We start from the raw sequence: 16075 nt of genomic DNA, 5'->3' as shown, positions 1-16075 counted from the left end.
TGACTTGGTTTTTAGACGTTCTGGAGGCGGGCAAATTAAATTTGAAGATAGGGTAAAAGCATATCGTACTTTGTCGGGTTTGAAAAGGTAAACAAAATGAATGAGAGCGGCAAACAAACAGAATCAGTCTAGTATATACTTATTTATGTATATAATATGTATATGTAATTACATATCTGTGAGCTGAATAAACAGAAGTGGGGAACATTGAGAGTCGGCCGGGATAAAAGAGAGATATAAAATTTGATAAAATATTAATAAATCAGAGGAGAATGTTTGGAGTAGATCTATTAATCCCAAACAGTCAAAACTCATTTTTCATATTAACCACCAGACCGCGTTTTGATCTCTGGATTGAGTCATATACAATTATTGTTTACGCACATTAAATTTAATTTGTTTTCGCTTTATGTAACTAAAATACGAGAGTGTATTATTTTTTAAATCGAAAGATAAATATTTGTAGTTGAAAATGTCGCTATGTATAAATCCAAGATCATCAATATTATTGTATTTTGTATCAATCATTAATGGTAGAATTCAAATTTGTGATGATAGTATTAAAAGTGGGTTTGGTGATTTACAATCAGTTCCTACATATCTAATATATAAATTTGAAAGAGACTTTCTACGTATATTTGTTTGGGAACTTCTTAAACAAAACAAAGCAGGTTCTCAGTTGTCTGTCTCAGTTCTCGCGTGTAACAGTGAGACTAAATAATAATAACAACCTAACCTAATTAAATGAATAGGGCCAACCCTAACCTAACCTAGCCTAATCTGACCGTTAAAAAAATAGGTGTTGGCTGTTTGATGTTTTTTTTTTGTGAAAATATTGATGAAATAAAACTTGTTAGCAGCCAACACCTATTTATTTAAGGGTTAGGTTACGTTAAGTTAGAGTTGGTCCTATGTAATTTAAGATTAGGTTGTTAGGGTCGGTATTTTCTTCGCTGCTGACGATATGTTGATAGAAATGCTTCGACAACATTGCTACGATACAAATAAAAAAAAAAATAGTCGACTGCGATTCAAAGGTAGATGGCATGCTAAGGTAGACCGCATACTAAAGTAGCACCACAAAATCTCTATGACGACAATTCAATTGGTTGAATATTATATTTTTTTCGATTCTAATAAATTTATTTATTATTAGATTCGCCACGTTTAAGCTGTTTATATTACAAACACTGAGCGAAACCGGGTAAAACAACTAGTGTATAATATAAAACGTATTCATAACTAAAATATGTAAAAGGGAAAGTAATTTAAATAAAAAAAGTCACCATTTTGCTTTGTTAGAATATGGAAATGGGAAAAAAACTAATAATAATAAACAAATGTACCGATTTATCCACAACTGTTAGTCGGCTTCATAAGACAAACCTCTTGGGGCTGTCAACTATACCACTTCAACAAATATGTACATATGTTGGTATACAAAAAAATATGTAAGACAACTTTAATTTGTTTATTTTTTATGAACCCAACTTGAATTTTACACTAATGTACGTATACAGCCAAATTTAATTTTGTACAAAAATCATTTTTGCCCAATTATACTGTATGACAATTGCCAAAATAGCATTCCTTTAGTCGTAGGTATTTCAATCGAACAAACGAAGGAGATTCCATGAATAAGTTATAAATATGAGATGAGACTGAAAAAAGTAGCTTTTACCACTGTTTAATTGAGTTGCAAAGGGGCGGCTAAAAGCCGCCTATAGCTTTTTGTCATCGCTTCAATCTGACACAAGATTCCGATGTAAATTTTAATGAGTTCGTTAATGATTTACTAAAGTTAATGAGCTTACTTCAAATGTTAGCTAACCGTTTTATGTCGGTAAAATATCAAAGCGATCTAAAGATCACAAATTTTTGACGGGTAGGAATTTCGTTGAACTAATGAAGTGAAGCTAATATAAAAAAAAACAAACATACCAATTAACTTGTTGTAAAAAGTCGATAATTACACCAAGATGTCTATACTCTTCAAGCATAAACACAATTTGCTTTAGATAGTCGACTTCAAAGAGTGTTTATTTAATAATAATAATGTATTATGCACATTTTAAGAATTGTAAATAGACTTGAGTTTATTTTCATATTATGCCTTATACACTAACATTAAAATAACATTTGTTTATACTAGGTAACGATCACCGGATCAATCATTAACAACCATTCAGCATCCACTGTTGGATGAAGGCCTCTCCAATACACTTCCACTTGTCTGTTTTGGGCAAATCATTCATCTCATTCCATACATTTTCCTAATTTCCCTGCGGTCTTCCTTTTACCCTTTTGCATTCTCTCGGGTACCATTCTATCACTTATTTTGTCCACCTTTCGTCCATTCATCTAGCCAAGTGGCCCGCCCATTTGCCATTTTAATCTCTTCATTCTCTCCAGTATATCCAGTACCCTTGTACTTCTCACCCACGTATTCCACATATTTCCAGTATTTCTTTACCACGTTCCATACTTCTGTATGCATCGGACTTTGTGTATCAACTTGGTATTCAATGTCTAAGTTTCACATCCATGCACCACATTGAAAGCATATTGATTGAAGATTCTTCAGACACTTAGGATATATCGTGAACATAATATCATCATTTACAAACATCCATTGTTGGATGAATGCCTCTCCAAACACGCTTCCATTCGTTTATATTTTGCGCAACTCTCATTCATCTCACGCCACACATTTTCCTAATTTCGTCTACAAATCTGCCCTGCGGTCTTCTTTTTATCCTTTATTATTCTTTCGGGTACCATTCTAGCACTTATTTTTTTCATTCTTTTAGCCACGTGGCCCGCCCATTGCCATTTCAATATCTTCACTATATCCACCATATCCACTACCCTTGCCATACTTCTCACCCACGTATTCCTCGTTATGCCAATCTTACCACATTCCATACTTCTTTGAGTGCATCGGATTTTGTGTATCCACTTGGCGTTCAATGTCCAAGTTTCACATTCATACTTCATCACTGGCAAAACACATTGATTGAAGATATTTTTCTTCAGGCAAATGATGTAAATGATGTATGTATTGTGAACATAATATCATCATTTACAAACATTCACCATCCATTGTTGGATGAATCCCTCTCCAAACACGCTTCCATACGTTTATATTTTGCGCAACTCTCATTCATCTCACTCCACACATATTCCTAATTTCGTCAACCAATCTGTCCTTCGGTCTTCCTTTTATCCTTTTTTGTTCTTTCGGGTACCATTCTAGCACTTATTTTTTTCATTCTTTTAGCCACGTGGCCCGCCCATTGCCATTTCAATATCTTCACTATATCCACCATATCCACTACCCTTGTCATATTTCTCACCCATGTATTCCTTTTACTGTATTTTATCGTTATGCTAATCATAGCACGTTCCATAATTCTTTGAGAGCATTGGACTTTGTGTAGCAACTTGGCGTTCCATGTCTCACATACGGGTCTACCTCACGGGCCTGAATGTGAATCGCCGGAAAACGCAAATATCGGAAGGCAAAGATCGAAAATCGAAAGATCTTAAGTCGAAAGATAAAAAAGGGTGCATGGTAAACGGTACATAGTCACTTAATTTGCGCGAGCAGGATACAACAGGAACAAGAGGAACACGCATTTCCTCCCGTATTCTGCGCGCGCACATTAATACGGGAGGAAAAGCCTGTTCCTCTTGTTCCTGTTGTATCTTGCTCGCGAAAATTAAGTGAGTAAGTACGGGAGTATTTACCATGCACCCTTTTTTTTTTTGATCTTACGACTTAAGATCTTTCGATTTTTGCCTTCCGATATTTGCGTTTTCCGGCGTTTCACATTCGGGCTCGTCACGGAGACCGCTCACATACATACGTCATTGATTGAAGATATTTTTCTTCAAGCACTTAAGATATACTGTGAATATAATATCATCATTTACAAACATTCACCATCCACTGTTGAATGAATCCCTCTCTAAATACACTTCCATTCGTTTCTGTTTTGAGCAACTCTCATTCATTGCACCCCACACATTTTCATAATTTCATCCACATCTTCTTCGGGGAGTTTGGAGATTGAAATGACAATAATAAAATAATATTGTGTGAAAAGTTGTAAACGTTCAAACGTCTGATTTGGGTGACTTTTTGATTCGTAAGAAAAAAATACGCATACGGCCGATAAGGGTTAACATTTTAAACTTAAATTAAATATATGTACTCATTTTCGCCCACTTGCTTGTTCAATTTAAAAGACAACGTGGACGAAAAGACGTATAAACCGATCTTAATACTAATAATAAAAATAATAATGTAGTAGACTCCCACGTGCACGCACGCACGTGTGGGTGTCTTTTTCTCTCTCTCTCTGTCTTTCTGTTTGTACATGCATATTTAAAATTATGTGTGTGTGCGCGTAGGAACACCACACTGCTCAAAAGCACGAATAAATAAATAAATACTAAAACAGGAAGAGTTTTACAAGAACGCGCGTTTCGCTTTAATCGGACGCCCCGTTATACGGAGGGCCTCGCTGTGCGTAATGGAAATTTACCCGCATCGAGTACACGTGTACCTGCACATATGCACAAACAGTACTACATACTATACTTCTTCCTATTCACTATTGCAAAAAAAGGAACCAGCTTGTGTATTTTATTATAAAGTGGATCAAAATTTTATTTGTGTGGGTTGGATCCTGTTTGCAGAGTTGTGTTCGGTTTTGTGGTCAAGGATTTGAAACTGTTATTCGACTAAGGATCGATTTTGACATGAGCAGCATTTTTTTGGGTCTGGGAAAGTTGCAAAGGGGTCGTTTTGGCTCGTACACTTGTTCATGACACGTGTGAGGTATCCGATGTATGAAAGTTTGTGTATTTACCGTGAGTTTATGTTTGCTTCGTATTTATTTGGCTTCGCGTATCAACGGTTTTTACGATCGTAAATTTGCACCGAGCCGAAAAGTTGTTTTTGCGACTACATACATACATATGTATATTCGCGTACGAGTTTATATTTTACATACGCAGGTATGAATAATACAGAGTTGTAGAGTAAAAAAACACGACTCGATTTTGTATTTCCAGAATACATTAATTACCATGAAATTATTAAAATGTACGTATTTGGCGAAAGGCATTTATCAAGTATCGGGAAACTCCGAAATTGACTTAAACTTGGGAAAAAAATGAAGATAGAACATTATGAAGTCGTTCTTAGTTAGTAAGTCATATATGTAGGTACATTATTAAATATATGAATCTAATTTTTTTTAACTATAGTCAACCCGCGATGGCCAATTACATTTCTTTTCAGTTTCGCATTGCATATTGGTCAAGAAATACAACATTGTTCGTGCGTATAGTGGTCGGTTGGTTTTGAATTTCATTTTATGTTAGTTTTGAGTTCGTGTTTCGTATTTTGAAATATTAATATAAAAAAGGTAAGTTTGGAAACGTAAATGGAAATGTTTAAGCGTTGCCAAGTTTCAATAAGCAATAAAGCAATCCGTAAATAAGTTTTACTTAGTGTCAGTATTTTAACAATTCGAGTTATGTATGTGCCAGTGCCTGGCAAGCTCTTAACAATCAAAGCTAACTTAATACCCACCATTGCGAATGCAGGAAGTAACAAACGCAAATTCACTCCACAAATGTAAAGCAATAACATAAATAATGACTAGGAACGGTTTTGTTCGAACTTTTCTTTGGTCAAATTCAAAGGTACACCGTGTAACAGTTCAAGGATCGCTGCAAATTAGGCTCGACCTTGCGAATTTTATTCAACACATTAAACACCCACCTAGTCGAGGTCGTTTCGAATGTGCATAAATTGAATCTGATCCACGCGCTTCGACTTATAAGTACCATTTTTTCAACACTAGTGATAAATTCAACTTGGCGATATTTCTTTCAAACAATCACACCCGTTCCAAAATTGAACAGAGCTGGAAACCGGACACGGTCATGGTCAACTGGGCGAAAAACATCTGAGTACTGGATAGCTGGGCGAAATTCTGATTTTTCCTCTCTGATCGCTTAGCCCTTTCATTGCTGAACAACGCCGATCGGCGTTTAGTCCATGGACCTGAAGAACGCCGATGTGCGCTGTACATTGTGCATGTATAAAATAAACAAGAATACTACCTGCTAAGCCTTTCCAGGTAGCATTAAAAAAAAAAAGCATTGAACATGAGTCGTGTAATCCGTGTAATTGCTTTGTCTACCTTTATAAAGACTCGTTTATACCGGAGTTTTTGAGTTTATAACCACAGCAGGATTACCCGATGGAAACCCCTAACCGTTGCGAAATTTAAATTGTGGCTTGGTCTCTTTTTGCACATGGGAACAATCAGATTGAACCAAATAGGTGATTATTGGAAGAAGCATTACCTATTTAGTATACCGGTATTTTTCGGTAATTCCATGAGCCTGAAATACGCCGAAAGGCGTGGTTTGAGTATGTAAAAAATAAACAAGAATACTACCCGCTAAGCTATTCCAGGTAGCAATGAAAAAAAAATGCATTGAACATGGGGGTCGTGTAATCCGTGTCAATGTTTATAAAGACTGGTTTACACCGGAATTTCTGAATTTATAACCATAGCAGAATTACCCGATGGAAACCCCTAACTGCTGCGTATTTTAGATTATGGCTTGGCATTTAGATTGTAAGCATTACATTTTAACAACAATGAAGAAGATGGAACTACTTTTGGAAAAATACATTCATTAATTGATTTATTTTATATTGTTGCAAGATATATTAGAGAGTCTGAACATACTAAACATACTTTGCAAAACTTGAAATCCTCGGCGGTAGTTATCTCGGGTTTGTTTGGATTAGTTACAATTTTTATACCTGCTTTCTATTATATTTCTAAATAATTCTAAATAATTAATTAATTCGGGCTTACAAGAGAAAAGACGTCACTCAAAGAGTCAAATAGAAATTGTACGAAGAATCCCATCGCCACAAACTGATAAAAACTATTTTGCTATTTAGATTGTAAGCATTACATTCTAACAACAATGAAGAAGATGGAACTAGTTGTGGAAAAATACATTCATTAATAGACGTATTTTCTTTATTTCATATTTTTGCAAGATATATTAGAGAGTCTAAACATACTAAACATACTTTGCAAAACTTGAAATCCTCGGCGGTAGTTATCTAGGTTTTGTTTGGATTAGTTACAATTTTTATACCTGCTTTCTATTATATTTCTAAATAATTCTAAATATTTCTAAATAATTAATTAATTCTAAATATTTCTAAATAATTCGGGCTTACAAGAGAAAAGACGTCACTCAAAGAGTCAAATAGAAATTGTACGAAGAATCCCATCGCCATAAACTGATAAAAACTATTTTGCTATTTAGATTGTAAGCATTACATTCTAACAACAATGAAGAAGATGGAACTAGTTGTGGAAAAATACATTCATTAATAGACGTATTTTCTTTATTTCATATTTTTGCAAGATATATTAGAGAGTCTAAACATACTAAACATACTTTGCAAAACTTGAAATCCTCGGCGGTAGTTATCTAGGTTTTGTTTGGATTAGTTACAATTTTTATACCTGCTTTCTATTATATTTCTAAATAATTCTAAATATTTCTAAATAATTAATTAATTCTAAATATTTCTAAATAATTCGGGCTTACAAGAGAAAAGACGTCACTCAAAGAGTCAAATAGAAATTGTACGAAGAATCCCATCGCCATAAACTGATAAAAACTATTTTGCTATTTAGATTGTAAGCATTACATTTTAACAACAATGAAGAAGATGGAACTAGTTGTGGAAAAATACATTCATTAATAGACGTATTTTCTTTATTTCATATTTTTGCAAGATATATTAGAGTCTAAACACACCTTAACAAATCTTATCGAAATCCCCGGCGGTAGTTATCTAGGGTTTGTTTCGATTAACTACTATTATTATACCCGCTTTCAATAAGATATCTAAATAATTGTGATTTGAAATGAGGGCAAAATTTTCAGCATGTCGGGCCTTCAACAGAAATGACTTCAGCACTCAAAGGGTTAAGTCTCGCGCCCAGTTAACCGTTGCCCAAATAACTCGCGCCCACTTCGATGCCCACCAAATATGAACGAATACATAAATACAATTTAGAAATCGAAACCGAGGCAAAAAGCCATCCGTCTTTCGAAGAGTTTTCCTTTCATTGGTTCCATCCAACGAAAAAGTATCACAAAAGTGTAATACTAAGAATTACAGTTAAGTATATGTGTAATGAGTGCTAAATAACTACGTGCACGTTGGTTTCAAAGCAATTGAATATAAAAGTACTACTAAGGTAACGAACCACTTTCCCCCACATCTCTAGATTACTACGAACCATCTCATTACCATTAGATAGTAAACAACACGCACGCGTACTCTCGCACACACACACACACACACATTCTATTGACGGATTCTGTAGGAATGTTATACTTTTCTGATAGTGTCTGGAGACTTTTGACATTCAACCCCATTTTGACAGTGCGACCTTAACTTTTCGAGCGAGTCAAATGCCATATTTTGTAACTATTCCGAGTGATATGACATTTGTGCCGAATCTTTACCGGTTCACACGTAAGGCACAACGGTAAAAACTAGCCTTACGAAGGCAGATCGAGAAAAGCACACTCGCCAGGCTTTCACGATCGGACTATACCAATATTCCGAAAACTTGATGTAGACTACATATGTATATATCAACTCTTGAAGCATAATATTTGAGTAGTTATACAGCAATAAACAATTGACTTAAATAGTCCATAAAGGACCGTTATAAACGAAACTATTGTTTATTCTAATGATCACAAAACAAACATTAATAACAGTGGTTCAACAAATAAATGAATCTAAGCTTGGTAGTAGAATGAATCTAATATCTATCGAGTAAATAAAGCACTTTTCCAATACAAATAGTAATAAAGATTTGACAATATTGAACTACATACATGTAAGGTAGTAACAAATATTGACTGGTTTTTTCTATTTGTCTTCACAGATATAAATTTTGACTAAAATTTGCCAAAAAAAAACCTAAATTAATATTTGGCTCCGTCTAAACTTTTCTTAAAGCAAATATGTATACAAATTGACTAAAATTTACTAAATTACATATATAATTCATCCAACCCAGTATTGACTTAACTTAACGATATAATAATAAAGTTTTAAAATAATTCAAAACCGAAAATAAAGATTTTTTTTGCAAATAACCAACTTTTTAAATATAGAATTAATAATTATGTAGAAGAATTTAAAAATTATTTCTCAAATACAAGATGATTTTTTTTATTAAAAAGTAAAGTAAAAATTCTAATATTCCAGTATCTCGAACAAAAGTTTCCAGTTCCATTATAACGAAACATAATAGGACACTAGAAGTTCGTTGAACGAGATTTAACTGTATTCATAACACTTCGATCAAACTTTTCATAAAGCAAATTTCAAACTTTCAAACTTTCAAACTTCGCCCAAACAAACACGAATGAATAAAATTAATACCAATACCGATCGAACTTTTCCTAAACAACGAAACTTCGTCTAAGTAAATATCAACAGCGAGTAAAATTTGCCTAAATTACAACCGAATCCGTTGTCACACCGAAAACTGAGCTATGCCCATTTTATACATAATACAAACCGGGCTAATGGCAAGTGCAACTTGCCATTAGGTTAGACTATTTTTAAATAACGTTCTGCTCTAATCCTCGCCTTATTACAAGACAGGTAAAATTTCACTTCCACGAGCATGTTCCGAATAGTGATACCCCTCTACCTACAATCATACCATTATTATCCCCGCTCTGATTATGATACCTAACCTGCTGCTGCTAACCAGTGGCTTGCAAACTTCTTTTCAATTTGCACACCCCTTTTCAGTCTATTTTTTATGGATTATACCCTTTATAATGCTCGTATTTCAACAAAGCTGCCAAATTTTGTATCAATATCTCACTATAATTTAAACTAAGCTGGACTGGAGGGTCCACATACAACAGTCTCGGAAAACATCTGAACATCGGAAACCCCCCCCCCCCCCTCTCGACTCGCGATGGTCAATTACATTTCGTTTCAGTTTCGCATTGCATTTCGGTCAAGAAATACAACATTGTACGTGCGTATAGCAGTCGGTAGAATTTGACTTTAATTTTTTGTTAGTTTTGAGTTCGTGTTGCATATTTTTAAATATTTACATTAATAAAATTTTAATATAAAATACGTAAGTTGTTGATATTATTAATTTATTTATGGAATACGTATATATTTTATGATAATGGAAATTTATGTTTTTTAGAGGATAAAAGTAATTGTCAACGTCATGTTATGGACAAGAAATCTTAGATTAATACGATTAAAGACCTTGCATTGAATTGTATTGTAATGATATTATATAGTTACATAAGAAATAATTAAAAAAAATATATAGAAATATATTTTACGTCTTTACAATGTTACAACACATTGCACGAATGCGACAGCAAGCTCGGTTCTGACCTTGCATTGACTATTGTAATTTTATTACAATATTATATAGTTAAATAAGAAATAATTTCAAAAAATATATCGAAATGATTTTACGATAGATTTAAAGACAATTAATTATATAAACATGTGTACACCATCCATATATGTATACACAAATATTTATGTATTTGAAGCAGAAAGTAGGTACGGTCATTTTTAAATAATCAGTGCTTCGTTCTATTGAAAAGTTATTCATTATTATATTCGATATATACAACGAATAGGTATAGGTTAGCCGGCCCATGCAACGTTGAGGCAAAAGTAAGCTATAATCGCCAATGATTGGTTGCTATTATTGATTCTTTTCAATTTCAAATACCTCCCTCCTCCCCTTCCGGTTGTTAATCACTGATGCATTAGATGCTTTTTTTTTTGCTCCAGCGCATTGGCGAGCTTCTTAATCTGATGTAGCCATACATATGTGTATACGATGGTGCGCACAACACCAAAGTGGAATTTGGTCGATCCATAATAATACCGGATCTCAAGTTTCGCCAGGGGCAACTTGGCGACCAGATAGCATTTGAATAATCGAATCGGTGGATCGCGTGCGGTTTACTTTCGAGAAAAGCTCCCGGATCGTGAATGAAGAAGCTTCACGAAAAGCACACATGGGTTCGGAACGTGACCAATAACTGGTCTCCTTAATGATATTTTTGTTTAACTGAGAGATGAGGCTTCGCACACACACACACACACACACACACACACACGCACACATACACACAAAAACAAACTCACATACACTATATGATATAATAATTGGCGGTCCGTGAACTCGGCACTATGCACGAGTTGGGTGTGAAAATTACGCTATGAGGAAAATCAGCGGGAAAATCGTGTTGGTTTTTCCGTTTGCTCGAAGGCACTTTGGTGCCGGACATGGCGCACGGGCGCACCGAGTGAGACTGGAGTGCGCGAGCGCAAAGCAACGCAGCCTCCGAATCCCCTCCCCCTCACCTCACCCCGCCTCCTCATCTTAGATCCACCCACTAGCAGAAGCCTCCATGGCAGGGGTCACCAACTGTCGAATTTCAAGAAATTCCATCCACTGGTTCAGCTTTGAATACGTTTTTTATCTTTTCAATATATACCAGGAAGGGGTCTACCCATTGATGTATAATACACTAGATCCGCCCTCACGTCTTATACTGGTCTCCCCTTTTGGCGCATGCAAAATACATGGCGCATGCACAGTTTCTCTTAGTAGGTAGGTAGGTACCGCTGCGTCGTAGGGAAAAAAACCATTTTTTTCCAACAACTTCCCCGCTAGTTAAACCCCCCGCACCCCTCAGTTAGTGAAGACAAGATCTCCGACCAAAATCACACGTCAGGGCCCATCTATGTGTATTATACATCAATGGGTCTACCTCACGGCACCGAAAGTGAAAAGGTCGAAAAAGCAAATATCGAAAATCGAAAGATCAAAAAAAAAAGGGTGCATGGTAAACGGCACTATTGTATATATTATAATATAAATCAGTGGCATGCGGTGAAATTATCTCTTTGTCATACAGCCTTGTTTAATGTGCGCGCGCAGGATACGGGAGGAAAAGCCTGTTCCTCTTGTTCCTGTTGTATCCTGCTCGCGCAAATTAAGTGAGGATGTACGACGGGGGGAGAGAGACTTTTACCGCACGCCACTGATATATGATATATGATATATGTATATACTAACCGTTTATCATATGTATGCATGATAAACGAATATTTTCGACTTTTTAACGGTCACCCACCAGGAAGGCCTGACAGATAGCCCTAATTTCGAAAGAGACTTTGTATGTAAGTATTGTTGGTTGGAAAATCAACATGGGGACGGGAGACGTAAGCTGGGGGGGGGGGGGGCGCCGGGGGCGAATGCCCCCCGGGGATTCTGATATAATATATAATACATCTAATATATAATTTCGAAAGAGACTTTGTAAGTTTGTAACTATAGTTGGTTGGAATTCGATTGGTTGAATTTTTTTTTTCGATTTAAATAAATTTAATAAAAAAAACGATTCGATTCGCCATGTTTAAGCTGTTTATATTAACAATACTGAGCGAAGCCGGGTAAAACAACTAGTTAATAATAAAGTAAATTGAGTGTGGTAGAGCATATTGAGTTTCACTTTATAAACCATATTTAATTTCAATTTGTTGTAGTAAATATAATAAATATCAATTCAAAAGACGTTTGGTCACCAGTTAGCGTTTGCGTTCTGTGATGTATTGAAAGTAAATTTTAATAAAAATATATATACCTGTCAAATCTCTGTGGTTATTGATTTTTAAAATAAAATAAAATAAATAAATATTATTGTTATATTATTATATTTTAAACATTTTTAGACTATCCATGATGGAATTTGTAAAATCGAAAAAAAGAAAAGAAAAAGAAAATTGATTTTGGAGTTTTGTATATTTTAAATTATTATTATTGATAACTGATTTTTTATAAAGAGTCTGATATATGCATTATTAATATCTGTATTTTTCTGGCTGAAATAAATTAGCATTTATTAAAGATACTGTCAATTTTTATAAAATATTTTTATCCTTGGGGGGGGGGGGTTATTTGCACGGGGGGTTAATATCCAGGGTGCTTTTGACCGGGGGTATGTGTCTGGGGGGTATGCGTCTAGGGGGTAAGTGTCCTAGAACCCCAGAAAGATTGTACATTTGATACAAATATTATTAATATTATAAAAAGTCAATAAATACATGTATATTAACACCCAAACGCTACTGCAAATTTCACAGCCAAAAACCATACGAGGGACTTGTCTGTTGACAAATACATATTATATTTGGATCAGAGCTTTGACATGTTTGACCAGCCAATAGTTTGGGAGGACGAAGAAGAAATAAAACTCCAAATATGACCAGTGTTAAAACTTAACCCAAGAAAAATGATGGTGTCTCATACGAAATTTTCAACGAAAAGTATCAGGTAAAAAAAAAGTTGATGACACCTGAACACGCGAGTTGAGCAGGTTTGTTTCACTCGATCACCTCTAGCATCCATCCGTGATGATCGGCTCGTGAAGCGGTTTTTAAACTCTGCGGTCAGAGGAAACAACAACGGTCTCCTCTTGCTACATTCCGTAATGTGACCGCGCGTGTCCGAAAAAATATACACTTCACATTATTATATCACAAGTTAAGCCAGTTCGTTCACCAGCGGGGGTCGTGGGCTCAAATCCCAACCGAAACCGAAATTCCATTGTCGATGAAAGTTCATATAAACTATTGGGATTTATCTGCCGGGTTGCGTAGAATCCCTTTAAGAATCCGCATACTCTGATATTGCTCTATAACAGTGTGGTTCGTAGTAATATGGAGATGCTTCAGTCATATGGTCTCCTTATTACCAAACCCGTATAGATCATTTAGAGACAATTCAGAAGTGTTTTCTGCGCTATTTATCCCATAAAACTGGTCTTGTAAGATTACTGCCAACTTATAATGACAGAGATCGATAGTTGGTCTCATCGCAGAAGGGTTTCTGATTTGTTACTTTTATACAAGATTGCTAATGGTATCCTTGACACATCTGTTTTGAACGAAATTAATTCTAAACGTTAATGTCCGATTCACCAGATGTAGAAATCTGTTCTAGTATACACCAATTTGTCATAACAACACTTCATTTAATAGTACAATCGCATGTATATGTCGTCTTTGCGATAGTATGGATGATTGTCCAGACCTTTTTGCTGACTCTTTCAGTACTTTTGGGGTTAAGGTGAAGAAGTAAACCTGTGGTTGATTTGCTTCTTCACCTTCATTGAGATTCATTGTTTATTAATTTTAATGTGTTTGTAATTTTTCTTTTTTGTTTGCTTTATATTACCATGTGGTGCTCACTGTACTTGGATTATAATATTTTCATGTATATTTGTATATTTATTGTCCCACTATACTGCTTCTTTTTTATATTATATTCTATATGTGTGCCAATTTAAATAAAATAAATTACGAGCATGCCTATCTGTTACTGATCAAATCTAGAGGAGTGTCTGAAACTAGATCGTCTCATGTCAAAGTTTGCGGATTTTATCCGAAAATAATTGCCGAGATGGTATGCACTAAAATCATAATCTATTCCTACTTTCCATTATTTTCGCCGGAAGGCAACTCGGAAATCAATAGAGATAAAAAAAAACCTTTCCAAAGACAACGTCATCGCATAAAAAAATAGTACAATGTTTGGTATGGTAAAGGTCGTTACGGTCAAAATCGACTACGTCTCTTTGGAAATCTTTGGAAATTAACAAAGTATCATGGAGACATCTATGGATACATTTTTGAAAAACTTACATTTTCGGAGCATTTGTATATAAATCGTCAAATTTCGAGATGCTGAAATTTGCGAGACATTTATGGACAAATTGCAGCATTCTTTATACGAATCAGCGAAATTTAAAATGATGAAAACTCGAAAATTGCGAGAAATGGGTAAAGATTGTCAATGTGTTAGAATCGCTTCAATGATAAATTGGCAAACTCTGATAGGAAACGATCGACTTGGAGTCACAAACCAAGGTCTGGCCAGCAGCAACAAGTGAGACTCGAACTCGTAACCACTCTGTTTAAAGCATTATAAACTAACTGCTCTATTCTGCTGGTTTGGGGTATAACAGGCATAGAGTCAATAAACGAAAACAATCCGAAACTTTCATTGCTGTTTTATATAAAAAGGTACAATGCCTTTTTCGTAATATAAATCGTCAAATGTCGAGATGATGAAAAAAAATGTCTCTAAATTTGAGAGACATTTATGGACAAATTTGCAGCATTCTTTATACGAATCAGCGAAATTTAAGATGCTGAATTAAGTAATCTGTTATTAAGTAATCTGTAATTTGATTCAAAGTAAATATATCAATTAACATCCAAAGAGACATTTATGGTAAAATTTGTAAATTAGCGGCATTTTATTCAATTCTGCGAAATTCAAGATTGCTGAAAACTCGAGATTTGCGAGAAAATGGGTAAGGTTCCCAATTTTTTGGAATCGTTTCAACGAAAATCAGATAAATTGGCAAACTCAGATAAATTGGAAACGAACGACCTGGAGTCACAAACCGAAGTATGGCCAGCAGCAACTAGTGAGACTCGAACTCGTGACCACTCTGTTTAAACCATTATAAACTAACTACTCTATTTTGCTGGTTTTAATTGGGTATAGCAGCCAATTATCGAAAACAATCCAAAATGTTCAATGCCTTTTACATATATGTATAAGGGCAATCTCACCATGAGATAAATATCACAATAAAATCAAATAATAACATTTCAAGTAATTGTGATTCGAATAAATCATTCGACCGTTGTGCCCAGAGTCCAAAAATATAACGAATCATAATGATGAACAGAAACATGGCTTTCGGCGGTAAAATTGAATTACGCACGTTAAATAACCAACAGGAAGTATGTATAGCGAAGCATTGTGATGCCGACTCGCGAAAATGTTTACTATCGGAAAAGCGCAAGAGTCTGTGAAATTCTCACTGATTCCGTGAGAACGAACCGAAA

The 16075-nt window shown here is 35.0% G+C and overlaps 2 protein-coding genes across 4 annotated transcripts in view; both read right to left on the bottom strand.

Annotated features, from left to right (window-relative positions):
* LOC143922790 (uncharacterized) overlaps positions 1 to 11462 on the bottom strand; it is a 34432-nt gene extending 22970 nt beyond the window's left edge. The window contains exon 1 of the mRNA XM_077446120.1: positions 11365 to 11462. The gene's annotated coding sequence lies outside the window, so the exon portion shown is untranslated. The remainder of the gene's footprint in view (positions 1 to 11364) is intronic.
* The window catches only part of DIP2 (disco-interacting protein 2), a 154898-nt gene that overhangs the window by 80907 nt on the left and 57916 nt on the right, over positions 1 to 16075 (bottom strand). The gene's annotated exons all lie outside the window — the stretch shown is intronic.

Source organism: Arctopsyche grandis, chromosome 2 (genome assembly GCF_051622035.1).
Source record: "Arctopsyche grandis isolate Sample6627 chromosome 2, ASM5162203v2, whole genome shotgun sequence".
NCBI lineage: Eukaryota > Metazoa > Arthropoda > Insecta > Trichoptera > Hydropsychidae > Arctopsyche > Arctopsyche grandis.
Note: the sequence above shows the minus strand (reverse complement) of the source record. Positions and strands in the feature narration are given on the sequence as shown.